This window comes from Harpia harpyja, chromosome 4 (genome assembly GCF_026419915.1).
Source record: "Harpia harpyja isolate bHarHar1 chromosome 4, bHarHar1 primary haplotype, whole genome shotgun sequence".
In the NCBI taxonomy this organism is placed as follows: domain Eukaryota; kingdom Metazoa; phylum Chordata; class Aves; order Accipitriformes; family Accipitridae; genus Harpia; species Harpia harpyja.
In genome coordinates, this window is record NC_068943.1 from 69,912,811 (window position 1) to 69,929,693 (window position 16,883).

Genomic DNA, 16,883 nt, shown 5'->3' on the forward strand with positions numbered 1-16,883 from the left:
ATTCATTCACATGAAATAAACCAGTAAATTTAATAGAGCTGTCAAATTATATCTGAACTAAAAAAAAAAAATCTGACCTTTTTGTACAAATTTACTCTTAAAGGACCTATTATATAGCCTTAATTCAGATGATAACTCTGATGTGGCTTAATACAAACATGCTTCCAGTTGACTTGCTTTTTATGCAGGGAATGCAAAAGGGGATGTCTATTATCCATGTGATAGCAAAGAACTCACATGGCTAAACCACGAACTTGGAGCTTTTCAGGGTTTAGCGCTTAAATCTTCAGAGATTATGGCTCCTACTCCAACACCAGTCCAGAAAGCATGGCAGGAACCAGGATAAGATACAGCAGAGGGAACTTTTGCTGTACCTTTACTGACACAGCTCCCCCATAAACTTCCCACGGACTTCTGAGGATACCATTTAATCATTCCTATCTTTTATGTATACCTATAAGTATTTTATATATACCTATAATTATTATAAATGTGTGTATATCAATAATACATACAATAATAAGTACAATAAAATATATGCTTACAATAAAATGCCAATAATGAATGGAAAAAATTTTACTCAAAACAATGATTAATAAATTATCAGTAATACTTCGTACCATAATACTAAGTGCAATATGGTAAAGGATGTATTACAAATTCAGCTTCTACTAACAACGAACCTCAACTACAGCAATTCTACAAAGAAATCCATAGAGATGAATAGAAAAAGCCATCAGCAAAACATAAAAGTTCCTCACAAAAAGATCTCTGGCTGAGGAAGATAACTGCACAGTAAGAACCTCCTATCTTAAGAGGATATAGAGAATACAAGCGAACAAAAAGTTAATGTCAAGCTCCTATCCTGAGATCCAAAACCAGTTAGTTCCACATAGCTGTTTGAAGTATTTACCAAACATATTTTATTTGGGAGACTGTCTTCCCTACAACACAGAAGTCCCAGAGAAACACAAAATACTGCAAGAAATAAAAACAATGTCAGCATGTGGATCAGAGGAAATAAAGAACTGTTCCAAACCAAAGTAAATTGTTTTAGAGGAAACAAAATGTTTAAATGGCCTTATTGGTCGAGCACAGCTCAAACTGGAAAAATCTTTTATTATGATCTTGTGATGGGGAAAAAGAAGTAGTAAAAGATAAGTATTTTAATAACCCAGACAATTTTTGTGATGATTCAGCCCTATTTGCTACTCTTCATAGCTGGCAGGCTGAACGTCTTAATTCCTACACAAGTTTTATACAAGTAAGAAGTAGCCACTGATTAAGAATTGTCTCAGTCTGAATTCAGTGAATGGCAAATAATATCTCCTCTCCTGTGCAACTGGGATTCAACGTTCATGAAGTGCAAAAGGACAAAAGCAACTGACTAAAGGTAAATTTGAAAGCAGCGATAAAAGCTACCCTTTACACTTGTTCTTAGCCCTCAATACACACTGCCATATACAATACAAGGTTTAGTGAATAATCTACCAGTATTGGCCTTGGATGACACCCTCTCCACACAGATAACCGTGCACATGGAGATCTTGCAGGACATGTTCTCTAATAAAAACGTTGGCTCAGAGATTTGACAGTGACAATTCATCACAGATATTTTCACCCCAAGCATTATACCAACAAAACCCAAAATGTTTTATGGTGCTAAACCCCCTGTGTATCATTCCAGGAAACATTTCATCATAACAGCATCACAGACAGCCAAATACTGCAGCCAATCCTCATGCTACCAGTGAAGGGCTGCCTCCCAGCAATGCGTATTGTGATGTCCTGCATAACCTAAATTTAAACATCTCCAGGGACAGGGCTCCCATCCTTTCCCCAGAGAAATGCTCTACTACTCATGAGAGATCTGACTGTGAAGATGCTTTTCCTCTTCTTCAGATTAAACTTGCTACTAAGCTTACTACTTCCGCTTTTTACCATTCGGAATCCCTTGCAGCGTCTTAGGTAATAGCCCCTTCTGCACATGGGTTATGGCTTTCAGGTATGCCGATTAGTCTGTTAGCCCCCTCCCCATGACCATTAAGCTAAGCTATCCCATGTTCACATCTTGGTTTACTCCACTTGAATCAGCCTTCAGTACGTGATCATTTGTTACTCTCTTACAAGCTCTCTCCAAAATACACACAATATCCTAAACACCATAAACATTTTAGACTGCTGTGAACTGCCTGATAGTTGATATATATTATATTCCTTCCTACTGCTGCGGTGCCCAGACCTGAAGGCAATAATCCAGAAGTAACCCTACAACAACTGCAACAGACCAGCAGTGTTATCCCCTCCTCAATTTCTATAAGTCAATTTCTAGTGGACAGTCTATGTTTCCATAAAACACCAGTTTGCCATACAAGAACATTCCATGTCTCTATAACCACTACCACCACTCCCTGTGCCTGGTCCCAACTCCTCCTTCCCCCAGTTATTCTCAACTTCAGCAGTACACCTCAAATTCAGCTCTGTCTCTTCAACATTTAGATCATCCTGAAGGATTTGCAGAGCATCTTGAACTGTTTACAAGTACCAATCTTTTTCCTCATCCCTCTCCAGAGCAATCTCACACTACTTTTGAAGAACGCACTGGAGACGGTCAGACACATCCCTCCTTTGCCAACGCAGAGGGCAACCAGCACCGAGTGCTGGGGTCACGCACAAAGGCTCTCGCGAAGCCTTGTCCAAAACGCTTACTGATGCCACAAAATTAATAAAATCTTTTCCATTACCAGTGGTAACAGGCGAAATCCAAAGCAGCAAAAAGGATCTGTGGCTTTATAATATGCTACTCAAAATATCTGCTGATGGTCATAAGACAGAAAGAATAAGCCAAAAAAACTGTATGATGTAGTCAGTTGGCAACTGGGGAAAATCACACACAAAATGAAATGCTTTCAGCACTGTAAAAGCAGGGCTGTGGGAAATTGTTGGTTCTCCATATAAGGATTCAATATTTTTTCAATTTGCCAGCATAGCATAAAGCACATAAAATCTTAAAATAAAATTCTAAATGTTAACCACAAAGAACACTTTTTACAATATTTCTTAAGAATGTTAATTCTGTACACCCATGAGTCCCGATTTTACAATTTGCAGCCAGCCTATATGAAAAAAAGAATTTTTAAATTCTCCATATAAAAAGTCAACCACCTTTTTAATTGAGAGTTAGAAAAGTGTAATTGAAAATTACTAACCTCAACGCACTCATTAGTGACAAATCCTAACCCCAGTTAAACACAGCCCTAATAGGATTAGAGAGGATGATGTATGCAGCCCTGGTATGTAAGAAAAGCCAAAGAAAAATCTGGATCCATCTGCAGAGCAGGGATCAGACAGAAAGCTCTCAGAGCAGCAGTAGCTCGGTGCCCACGCACCCTTCCCAGTACCTCCCTTGATTGCTGGAGCTACAGATGCTACTCACAGGCACCCTCAGGACCGCAGGAGCTGGGAGTGCGCCCCGAGGCCGCCTGGAGATACCACTACTGGGCCCAGGAGCTGCAAGGTCACCCAAGCTCCCACGGGAAGGAAGCAGGCAACGGCACGCCGTGCACCTCACAAGGCGTTTCACAGAGCACAGCCGCCCTTTTCGTGTTTTTAATGGTCCTTCGCCACTTCTCCCACCGCACAAAGCTCCTCAGAGCAAGTGGACAGTTTGGTCCACCACAGCTACAAAAATTGCACATACAGGTAAGCAGGACCCAGGCTGAGTTTCATGGTCTCGAGGTCCTTCCGTGAGCATCAAAATCATTGAGCACAAGATTTCCTATTGATCACATGCCACTGGCTGCATATCTAAGGAGGCTCAAGAGGGTAAATAATTTTTTCCCAAGTCAATTGTAAATTGGCTTCCTAAATTGTCTCCAGATCCTTTCCAGACAGCAGAATGGAAATAATTAGAGGTGGTTGGAAAATGGAATTTTTGTCCTGCAGGGAAAGTCTGATAGTCCTGTACTTATTTTTATCCTGACACAGGCCAAACTGTAAAAGCCTTAAAATATTTAGTAGAGCAAAATACTGCAAGGTATTCTGATATATACTGAAGCAGCATCCTGAACACACTTTGGCCTATTTTGCTGCTAGAGAAGAAGTCGAACAGAAAGCACCTTGAGCTTGATTCCCCGGATGCCAGCTGGGGGTGAGGGGTATGAGACCCAACAGGTACTGCCACACGAGCGCACCCAGGCTAGGAGGCAGGGAAGCCGCAGGAGGAAGGAGCCGGCCAGGGAAGCTCTCAATACTTGAGGGAAGGGCGACCAGCCCTGTTGCCCAAGGGCTAGACAAGGGGCCTGGGCTGGGGGCCACCCCAGCAGCACTGAAGGGCACAAGGTGTTACACGATTTCCAGATTTGGCAGCACACCTCCCCCGCGACACAGCACTGGACTGCTCCCCAGCCCCATCATGCAAAGTCACATCCAAAGCCTGGGAAGAAACCAGGCCACCACTGCAACTCCCAGTGGAGAAAGCTGCTCTCTTGGATGGGGAAGTCTGGGGAAAGGTGTTGTTGCCTGGGCAAGGCTGACGGGGCCAGGCTGGCTTTCCTGGGCCAGGGTGGCTTTCCTAGCCCAGGCAGCGAGGAGCACGAGCCACCACCTCCACCCCTACAGCACCTTCCCACCCCAACGCAACCGGTACAAGGATGACCCATTCCTCACAGGGGCACACCACCAGCCCACGTAAATATCTTAGTTTCCTCCCCGAGATCCTTTCTGCCCCCAAGACCATGTAGCAGTCACTAGCACTGTTGACACAAGCTCTCTGCACAATTCCTCCTCCTCTCGCTCTGAGTGGGAGACTGAAAGACAGTGGGAACTATGCTTAATCACCACTCCCTTGTTAATCTTCTGAAGACAAATTTAAATGACATGGTTTGGAGGTTTGGGTGAGGAGGTTCCCCCCCATTTTAAAACAAACCTTTGTTTCAGTCAGCAGTGGTTCATCCTAACTTTTCCCGCTGCTTACTGCGCAGACAACACTTGCCTGCCACTCGCATACACGCCAACTTCTCCATGGAGAGTAGTCCTAGAGGTGAGATCTAAGACACCATGGGGAAATTAGCAGAGAAGCGAGCTGTAGAAGTTGTACACAAACCGTGAACAAGAGTAAAAGGGGGATTCACCCTCAACACCTCTTATGGAGAGGAAGAATGCATCTTCCCTCCTGTTCTGCACGTACAGCACTATGCCTTCTGCTGCCTAACCAGAGATACACTGCTGAACCGAGGACCTAGGTAAGGCTAAGTCAAGTAAAACTCTTTCTTCCTGACACCATGGAGATGGCTGCTTCCTGCAAGTCATCCAAGTAGGATGCCTCATGGGAAACCCTTCAGTGCCATGACTCTTAGCGGTCTTCTCTGCAGCTGTTTAGCTGACAGAGCCATGGGAATCCTGAGCAGATGTAAATTCTGCATCATCTGATTCTTGGCTTCAACACAACGCCCTTGACTAGTACTCCTGATGAGGATGACACCTCTGTCTGTAACCTGCTTTAAGCCACCATTCCCTCAATGCAACTTTCTACTGTACAGCTAAGGAGGTCTCCTTGGCATCTCTTCCTCTTCAGGTCATCTGGCAACCATTCCCTGAGGAACCTGCAGCATGCTGTCCAAGCACAGCTGAAGCAGACAGGGCCTGAAGCACAAAATGGCTAGACATGGACAACAGAAGAAATGCTTATACCATTGTATCTTTCTCCAAAAGCTCTCTCCAAGACAGACCAAGGTAGCAGAGGAAACAAAGGAGCCCTCAGTTGCATACGGGGAAGGGAGTGATTGCATTGGTTCAAAAGCTTCACGTCTCCTAACCTTCCCACAAGGAAACACTGCTTCCAAGAAGCTTTATACTGAAGACCGCTGAGTCTACAGGTACAGGGCTCAAAAAAGAAAGCTTGATGAAGGTGGTGAAACACAGTCCAGAAAAGATCTTTTGGTGTTTTGGACTTAGATGGCCACCAAATCGGAAACTAATTGCCTCTTCCTCTTTTAATATTTCTACACAGTGAGGCAAGCTTTGCAAGGTAAAAAAAAAAAAAAATCAATTAAACTCAAAGGCAGTCAAAGAGAGGCAAGGGCAAGATCCTAAACGATGCTAGTTTCCTTTCATCAAAGATGCAGATTCACAGGATATGTCTATAGGTTATGATGCCAACAGGTTCAAACTTGTTCTGAAGAGACATAAGGAATCCCTGCCCACACTCAGAGATAACCAAAAGCCTTTTGAACACTTAGCGTGGCTCTGGGCCAAACTAATAAACTCTGCTGAGCCGCAGGGACATCACCTTTAGCTCTGTGCCATTACCTTGGGTTCGGCACATGCTGGCAGTGCTCACAATGCTTCGCGCTGGCTCAAAACACGGGCAGAGCTTGTTCCCGGCTGCCTTTACCACCACACGCAGAGGGAGCTGCCATCACGCTCACAGCTTTGTCTTCAAGCCTTGACTTCAATCTTGGGGCCATTCATACCCATTACCTGCATTATCGACCTAACAAAAAACATTTCAGGCCAGTTTTTGACTCAAGTGTCAATGTTTTGACACAGAAACAAAGTTTTTTCACCTGAAGGCGATGAAAGGTGTTGAAATGACAGTCTAACTAAACCAATACACTTGACTTTAGCTTTGAATTACACTGTTTTACAACAGCTTTTCTATTGAAAATTAGGAATTTACACATTTGCGCAAGATTTCTTAAACAAAGCAGCATTTTTATTCAAGTGTTTCTTTGGAAATACTTCCTTAACCCTCTGAACAGCATGTCTGTTTAGTGCATTGGGTGGGGGAGCAGAAGAGTGGATGATGAGACTTACACCGCATTTACAGTGGGTAGAGCTGCCAGGCTTCTATCCAGCTTTAAGACTTACAGCCTTTGAAAGCCCTCGTGTCTGGTCTTTGACTCAAAAATGACATCTCTACAGACAGACAGAGGGGTATGGGACTGTAAAACCAAAGCATATTTTCTTAACACTGCTCCAGAAATATCCTCTGCTAAACGTGTAACAGACGCATGTTCCTCATTAAAAAAGCGTTGCTATACATTATGTCTTGGCTGTAGACAGATTTTGGCAAAGCCTGATACACTGTGGACATATAATTCATGTGTACAGTATGTGAACTCTGTACCCTGCTTCTCAACCTGCTGAGGTCCTGTTGTGGATCTTGAGCCATGGAAATGGGAGTAAAGGGAGAAGGCAGATATATGTGGAGGAGCAGTGTGAGGCTGATGCTTGAACAGAGAAAACAAAGCTTTTGGACATGCTTTTCCCCGACACCATCTCCAGGCACCCAGCTTTTATTCCCATGTGTGTTGTGAACTGGAAAAGCAGCACCAATTCCAGCTACCTTTCTTTGAGAGGAAAAAGAAACCATTACTTCGTGGTGACTGTTTTGTTCCTTGAGTCATCTCTTGCCTTTTGTTGAAATTTAACTTTTGGCTTCTTGGAAAGGTAGGTCCTAATGATGAATTACAATTTTTTTTTGGCTGATTGGTGCTTAAAACCAGGCCATGCTAAGCATAACTTTGTAATCCACAGGGAGACCCTCAGTTTTATTCCTTGCCTGGTATTCAGACTTCCATTTAATTACTGGTTACTTAGATTTATAGGCAGATTTGCTAAAAACAGTGACTCCCTGTGTGCAGACAATAACCTTTTGATGGGTATGGTAGTAAAACTGAAATTCCTATGTAAACAGGACCAAATTTTAAAAGTAGCTGGTGTAGCTCTCTAATGAAATTGGCAGCACTGTGTGGGTACTTTGTCTTGGAGAATGCTAAATGGTGCATAGCCAGCATTTGCTCCATAAACTGTCAAACAAGAGAACCGCAACTGTTCGGTGATTTGTTTTTCTAATGTAGTTCTCTGCTGTGGGAAATGTCTTTTCCATGACCAAATGTAGAAGCTGTCAGGATCCAAAAGAAATAGAGGGGAGAAAGATGATGTCTAGAAGGTATCTCCCAACAGAGAAAAAAGGTGAAGAAAAACATTTCTGAAAGACCCAGATTGGGCAGCATTATGAAAAAGCACAACACTTCAGAAAGAATTACTTTAAGGATGCCATTGTTAATTGTTGAGCATCAATTGTGCTACTATAACACTCAAATCTTTCTTTTCCTTCATTAGGCAGTACTGATGATAATATCATTGCATACCTCAACAGGAAGATTAAACAACAATACATGCATCTGGTAACTTTCTTCTGAGGGCCTTCTACTACCTTATAAAATGAAGCAGACTTCATCACCTCAGAAAGGTAGAAAATACTAACACCCACCTTTTGTTACTGAGGAAACAAACACTCTGCAAGTAAGTGATACCTGAGCTATGCCTCAGCAAATAAAGCAGCACATGAGCACTGGTCCCAAGTTTCCTATTTTGTTCTATATTCCTTTCATCATTTCATTGCAGTTTTAGGCTCATGTCAGTACCACAGACAACAACAACAACAAGTAGTTTTGTTCATAATAATAGAGGGTAGGTAAAAAGGTAAAGTCTTTACTACTGATGAAAGGATGTTCCCAAGTCAGAGTTTCAAAAGCAACCGATATGGACTGACTTTATTTGAGAGAGGTGCCCTGGTGAAGTGTCTCTCTCAATAATGGAAAAAACAGCACAGCTCTCCTTTTTCCTACTTCTGTTTGGACCAGACAGCAAGAAAGAAAAAAATAAAAACACAGATTTCATCATCTGAATTCAAACCTCATCTGACCTGGTCCTTAGGAAGACACATTGCATTTAAGTATTTGTGATGGCTATTAAGGGGTTGATTCTGGAGAAGTAATCAGATACACAGTTCAGATACACAGTATTTTTACTGGGGTTCAAGTGTCCACAATACCCAGTAAAATAATCAAGGCAACCCTGACCAGACTGCAAGACTCCTCTGTACATGTAGATACTTCCCAATGGTGCAACTGAAGCTGTTAATTAGGCCTTGCTGTTACCTATTGCACACTTTCAAGTAGCTGATATAAGTTAGTTGCCCACCACCCTACAATTTCCCTGCCTGCTGCCAGCCTAGGAACTGGTTGTTCATAACAAGAGGACAGGTAGGACAGGACTACTGTGAGGAATTTGAGCGCTATTAGCAATAATATGCCAACTACAACAAGAAGGGAGTGTCAACACACATCAGTAGCCTACATCACGACTGCTGAGAATCAAATTTCACATCACTTTATGTCCCTGAAATGTCAACTCAATTGCAAATTTAAAAATAATAGTTTTATCACTTTGCCAGTCATAAGATGAATCGTAATAATCTCAGTAATGTTGTGTTGACCTTGACCTGGCTTGAGACAAGTAAGTCACAGATGCAGAGAAAACCAGAAGCCTGCAGAGTAATTACAAAAAATAAAAATCACAGCCATGACATGACATGCTAAAACCCTGTTCAATCCCTATTACCAATTGCAATCTATATTATCCTTGGGGGATACTTCTAGATTAAGCTGCCTGCTAGCAGCATCTTCTTTTATCGAAATTCCAATGCATTACTGGTGTTGTATAAACAGATAAACCTTACAGAGGGGAGAGTATCGTGAGTGTTGTGCAGATACTTCCCTTTATTGCTGTTAACTACTGGATTGTGATACAACTTAAAAATTGTCCCCCAGTTCAGAACTCCATGACCCCAATGCACTTAGTTAAGGCAAAGTTTTTTTACTTGCAGCAACAAAAATTATACTCTCACCAAATGAAAAATACCAAAGGAGGGGGAAAGATTCATAGCAAGACCATGAACATGAGGTCATGAAAACCCAGACAAAGTGGGAGCTTTAAAAAAAAAAGTCAGCATGAGTAATTACACTATTTTTAAGAACAACCACCTTATAATTATTTATAGTAACTTAGCTTTTCAGGTGCTATTTGTGCTCTGTGATAATGAAAGAGCATAATAGCACTTAGCACCATTTAACATTTTTCCATATACGAAGGATTTTATAGGTACAGGATGCCAAATGCGGACCACAGTTATGTGGATAAATAGCTACACTGAAATCACTGTTGTCAGGTGACACTGATTTTTTTTTTTTGTCAGTGAAAATGAATCTCAAACAACCAGCATGGTATCTTTCCACCATCAGTTTCTGGCTTTAGCACCAGTACTATCACAACTGGAACTTCAAAGCTTGCATGCAAAAAGTGTGATGCAGATGCAGTTAAATGAGCACATGTATTCCTCCTGCAGAAATAACTAACTGCTGTCAAATTTGAGAATCAAAGTGTTAGAAAAACTCACTGGACTTCCAGCGACAATACGCCCTCTTGCTTGCATGTATACAGCAGGCTAGGAATTTCCTTCCCTTTTTTAGCACTTTCCTCAAAAGCTGATGCCGAGTTGGAGATAACACGGAGAATAAAAAGCAGGGGCAGGCATCTTCCATATAGCCTATTCTTCCACCAGCCAGCTGAATACAATAGACAACTAGTGGGGACTAGAGAGTCAGACAATACATTTGTTTGGCAACAGGAAACAAAAGCTCACAGAAGGGCAATCCCTTCGAACTGGATCCGATTATGCCTCCTGGTGAGCAGCGGGATGGAGGTGAACATCAGCCTGCATGTATCTTGAACGGAAGAAGCGTGAGGATCAAGCTAATAAGACCACTTGCAGCACAATGAGAATGATTTTAGAAAGCTCACGTTCAGACCAAGTCCAACCCAACACAGGCATGTATTTATTGACGATTTCAACTTCATTAATTTACACTGAAATGCCTGAAACTAAGCAATGTGTTACTTATCTGAAAACTTGAACATCTTTAAGCAAATATTTTCCCCCTGGAGATCTGATAAAGGGGAATATATACAAAATATTTTAGTTCAAATAAAACATCCCTGTTGGTTTAAAACCACAGAAAAAAAGTAAATTATTTTAACAGTTTCTTGTTTCAAACAAGATGCCTTGCAGTCAGTTGGTAAAGCTTGAAAGTTTATAATTACTTAACAAGCTTTGTATTCCAAACAATGGTATCTTGATGGTTCAAGTTTCTCTTCTTTCTGCTGTCATATATACAATGATCACACAAGTTAACACTGCCAAAACTCTCACACTAAAATTGTGATATAGTTCCATTAGAAATCACGACAATTATACACTAATTATTGGCACCACTACCACGTTAAAACGTGATCTCTCTGTACCTATGGGCAGGTCGCATCTCAGGGCAGTCAAGATAAAATTTCCACCCACTGGCCTAAAGGAACGGTCTGCGGCAGGAGCACGGCTACACCAACATCAGCTCCAGATCTGGGACTCAGTCTTTCCACAGTAGACTGGTTTCTTGAACTAGAATGAGAGGTCAATGTCCTATTTTTATAGAGCTGCATTTAGTGTTTCCTTTTAAAAGCTATTTTGTTAATATTGTGGTGCTTCATAAAGGAAACTAATATATGGTTAATGCCTCCTACCTGTGAAGAGATAAGTTTTTAAGAACATTTTCAAGTGACTAATATCAAAACAAATCAGCAATTTAAACGTTACAGCATCAACTGGTCAAGACATTTTGGCATGTAAGTATCCAAACTCTTCAGTGTCCCTGCAGAACATGTCTATAACTCTCATTTTTATACTCGGAGAAGATGCACAGAGCCTTTCAAACGATGATGATGATGCAATCTAAATGATTCAATTAGAATAATATGCTCTAGTCCTTGGCCACTCTCTCGCTATAAAGTAGGAATTTCCTCTGGGCAGGCACTGCACACAAGCCGAGCTGGGACTGCTTTTCCCAGCTCCAAAAAACGTAGTCTTACTTCCCATTCCTGTGAGACACCAGAAGGGTCTGCTAACTTCTTTGACATGTATGCTTTCTTCTCTAAGTCTAAATCCATCCTAACAGTACAAGGAAAACAGAAGCAGTTGTTACCATGATAGAGTTTAAAGCACTAATAAGAGCTACTGAAAAGCATGCACGTTTGTACTACCTTCTGATTTACTTTTCAAATCAAAACTAGGAGTTCATTTCTTCTCCCAAGATGGTTTTTATTTTTTAATTAAGAGACTTTAAAATCTGAATCCCTCTTTTTCTGGGGAAGGCATAGAAGAAAAAGACAAGACAGACCCTATTGCCACCCCAAATTTATCTCAAACCCTATACTTCATAAAGATTGGTTTCTCTAAAACTCGATACCAATTAAAAAAAAAAAATCATTTTTTTAAATTACAGTAGAAAATTATTTTATATAACCTTTCCTCTACAGTGCTTAAATATTGAGAGTGACAAAGTTAAATTCAACTTATTTCACTTCCAAAAAGCAGTAAGGAAGAAAAATAAGCAGCAAGAACAATTTTTCTGCTTTTAATTTTTATTAATGATTCAGAGAAATTAATTTCTTTACACATGTGAGAAAAAGTTACTGACTTAAGTGAGCAACAAACTTCTGCAACTGACTTCAGTGGAGCCCCAATTAATATCCTCAAAGAAAACATTTGTCTTCTCCTTCCTAACTGGAGATAAGAAGTTCACTTCTAAATTGCATCCTAGAGACATCTGACAAACTATTATCCTCCAGGCAAAAAGTAAACATCTATAAACATTTTATACTAACACTGCAAAGCAAAAAAGCAGACTAAGCACTATTAACATGCGCTTTTTTTTTCCCCCTTCATCGCATTTATAAGAAACAGGCAGCGATGCACACCACAAGGCTGGGATCTAATCAGACACAGTAAGGCCCTGTCTAGACAGGCAAAAGTTATCACAATCAGTTAGCGTGGTTGAAGAACTCCATTAAGATGCAGGCCAGCAAGTAGGAAACCACATTAGCAAACGACACAGCACAACAAGCGACAAGGCAGCCAAGGGACATGCTGGTACCTTCAAAATCAAGACTCTCTTCGGCTCATTGGCACGCTGCAGCAGCATTCCTTCATCACCATCGACTTTGACAAACTACAGACACGTGAGCAGTGGGCGACTGCGTAACCCCACGGCTCTCTGACCCAGCCATAGTCACAGCATCACACCGGGAAAAGGAGCTCACGGGTGAGCAAAGAGGAGCCAGAGTGCTATTCCATGGTGCTGTGCCCAGGCACAAACAGACCCAGTCCCAACAGCAAGGCACCAAGTGCCCACAACAGAGAAGACACTGTTTACTCAGCAGGTGAGCACCTGGTGAGGGTTTTATTCTCACCCTTCATCCCTTGGAATGATATCACTTTTGTTTGCAGAGAAACACACCTCCCTGATGTTTGGGATATAAGCACATACATCCTAGAAATAAGAAACCCTATACTAAAGAAAGAAAAAACAAACGACAAACCATGAAAGGAATGAAGAAGTAAAGATAAGTGATAAGAATTACATCTAAAGCAAAGCAAACTTGCTTCCTTTGCTGTGATCTACCCCATGACCTCAAAACTTCTCAGGCTTCTCAATATCACTTATTTGCTTTGCACACTGTATACCACAGTGCATTTGATTGTGGCAAATATGATAAAACAAAAACACATGCAACCTATTTATTACTCTTACTTTATTACTCTTTTTCAAATAATTGATTTTAAAATAAAGAAATAAACATTTCTAAAGAAAGAAAGGAGGCAGTGCTATCACCCAGGAAATTGTTATCTCAACATCTATAGACAGTAGGAGCACATCTAGATACTCCAATATTTAATCATGGTCCACAAGAAATAGAAACAAAGTCCAGAAAAGTGCTCATATTTTAATTAACCACCAACAGTAAAACCTATTTTCAGCTATGCTATCCCAGGCAATGAACTACAAGCTTCACAACTGCTATTAAAGGCACATATACAAAGGCACATCACAAACCATTTGCTGAAGAGGAGTAAGCATATACTTCTGTGGTAACACAATACAACACATTTGCTTTTGGGAGGGGAGGGAAAGCTATAAACTATCCACAATCCACCAAGGAAAGTCTTCCATCTTTGAATCAAGAACAGGCTTTATAATAAATTCCTTCACTGTTGTATTATATAATCTCATTGGTAGCATTTGTCCAAACTTTTCCAGTGCATTACTTTGTGTTGCTGCAATCTACTTTACAGAGGGGGAAAAAAAAAAAAACCACAGAGAATTTGAAAGTATACACAGAGTTGCAAATTTTCCATTATCATTATATTACTATTATTATTATTATTCCATTTTCAGAAGCAATGCACTTCACTTTGGCACCATCAGAATCTCACCATTGGCTCTAAACGGTATGGCAACCCCACCAATCTATATGGGTGTTCCACAGCAGCATGAAGGATCTTTATTAATGTGCCTACACACTTTAAAATGCAAGGTCTGAATTGAATGTCACTGCAAATGTGGACAGAGAGCACAGGGAGCTCACTAGTGCAGTTAGTGTGCAGAACACCCACATCACTCTCTGCAGGTGCCTCACTGAAGGCGATTCAGTGAGGTCTTCAGCAGCACTTGGTGGTAATGCCATCAGCTGAGCATGGAAGAGCTCAGATCTAGCTAACAAATGCAGGTTTTGGAAACACATTGCAATGAAAAACAAACAAAAACCAGTCCTTCAACCAACTCACCGTCAGCCCCATGATGAGCTGCACTGTGACCCAAGGAGAAGGCTGCCCAAACACCATAAATCAATACTGTCAAGGTCTCCATGCAAACATACGGCCTACCTCTCTTCTGTAGGTAACAAGTAATGAGAACTAATTATCATTTGCACTTGCAGCAACAGTTATTACTTCCATACAGTCAGAATACTTACAGTAGGGATCTAACATGAGACAGTGGGTGCTCCCCAGGACCTGAGCACCAAATGAATACCTTTTGCCAGCTTTTTAAGGGACTGGAATAAAGAGAATGGAAGGAACAACTGCACTATCAACTTAACATCATCTAAAAAAACACTGCCACTAAAAGGGGGGGGAGGCGTCTCACAGCATCCTCCATCTCTGGCCATAGATTTCCACCTCCTGTCTTCAGGCCATGCTATTAAAAGTGTTGAAACAGGAGCAGTTCAGTCAGTATATTGATGTTTTTTTCAATTGTAAGCACTAATTTTCAGCCTGATCAGTGAGCTGATCTGATTCACACCCATTAGAGCCAGCACAAGTGACATGTTGGGATGGTATAACCAGGAAGGAAAAGGACAGACTCCTCATCTGCTGCTGCAGCAAGGGCTTTGCTGCCTTACACTGGGAACTAGCTTCTACTTTTCAACCAGCTCCAGGATTGAGAAACACATGCAGCTTATTTCACCTGGCAGATCAGCACCCATTCCTGTCACAAGCCCATGTGATAATTACTTATTACTACAAGTGTCATGACAGCCTGAAAAACTTCTGGCTCACCCTGTGCATTAAGTGCTAGACTGACACACTGTGAAGAACAGCAAAAACTAGTAAGAGCTTACAAACTCACACACTTTTTATAAAACCCTGCAGATTGTGCTGTGCTATCCACAGTGTTTACTGTTGTCCAAAGCAACAATTATGCAAACACTTGGGCACTTGCTTAATTTTTCTGTTACAAACTACTCCATTACACTTAATGGATTAATTTGCAAAGGCTCATTTTTACCCAGGGAGAGAAGGCTCCCGAGGCTACATGCAGAATTACTGGACAGGCTCCCAGGGGGAGGCAGGGAGGGGGAGAGGCAGCTGGGAGCACCTACAGTCACACTGCAGCTCCACAAGCAGTTTTGGCAGCAATATCAAGTTTTGCCAGCTTAAAAAAGCAGCCCTACCCTCTCCGCACCCTCTTTTCTCTTCTCTTACCCCCCAAGTAAACCAGATCATGGAATTGATCCAGGTTAAAATTAAATCTGGGTTTTGCTCAGTGCCTAGATCCAGTTCACCGCAGGGCAGCATAAGCGTTTGTGCTGGCATGAACGGGGAAAAGAGGCAGAGGTAGGCAGTGGCTGCCAGGGCAACACCAGGTTATGCCAGTTTAAACCACCCAAAGTACAATCATACCCCGATACTGTAGTTTCAGCCCTGCTATACTCATCTGACCGTGAAGCAGTAAGGGTGGTCCTCCCCCTCCTCCCAGCATATCTCCCTGCCCTCTCCCCATGGCACTGGGGCTCAGCAGCTCTCCCATACCCTCCTCTAGGAAGCCAAAGCTGCAAAAAAACCCTCTGGTGCTGGGTCAGCTTTTTGCTACATTGGCTGCCAGAGCTGGCTTTCCACAAAGTCAGATGAACCGGCATACAGGAGAGGGGGCAATGGGACCACAGCAGCTCATCCTAGTGCAAAAGCATCCAGAGCAAGATGTCTGTATTTCCCCCAACTACAGAAAGCAAGCCTCTCCGGGACCAGCCGATGCCTCTCACAGGGACCAGTCACAGAAGTAAACCCAAATACATAGAGAAATATTTGCAGGATTGTAAGTTTGACTCATGCCAAAAACATAAAAGCACATTATTGTAAGTTAAGTTAGATAAAAAAGGTCATACAAAGTACTGGTTTCCTTTCACATTCTTTGCATATACAAAGATCCCAACGGTTCCAGTGGGATTTTCTTGTATAGCTTTACTGAAAGCTGATTAAAGAAAATGACCATTAATCCCGCTGTTAACTTAAAACAAAAAGTTAAATTAATTTCAGTGGGAGTTCTGGATGTGTAGGGAACCCAGCATGGCACCCTTGGATTCGTACACGCAGCTCTCTTGGGAAATGACGAGAGCCCTGCAGACACATAAAAGGCAAAATTTACTCCATGTTATTAAAACCTGGTACAAAAATCATCAAACCATCTTCACTAGACTTCAAACTATTTCCACAATCCTGACCTTTTGAAATTTTCATTGTTCACTACGCTACTTCCCTTTTTACCTCTTACTTTGAGAGTTCACTCCCGCAATCATCTTTAAACGACGATCTGTGACAGCGCATCTTTTCCTTTTGCTAAAATTTTGATCCGCGTTTTCTCAAACTGCTG

General features: G+C 41.7%; 1 protein-coding gene across 1 annotated transcript in view; it reads right to left on the minus strand.

Moving 5' to 3' along the window:
• SCAF8 (SR-related CTD associated factor 8) overlaps window positions 1–16,883 on the minus strand; it is a 166,048-nt gene that overhangs the window by 15,002 nt on the left and 134,163 nt on the right. The window lies entirely within an intron of this gene.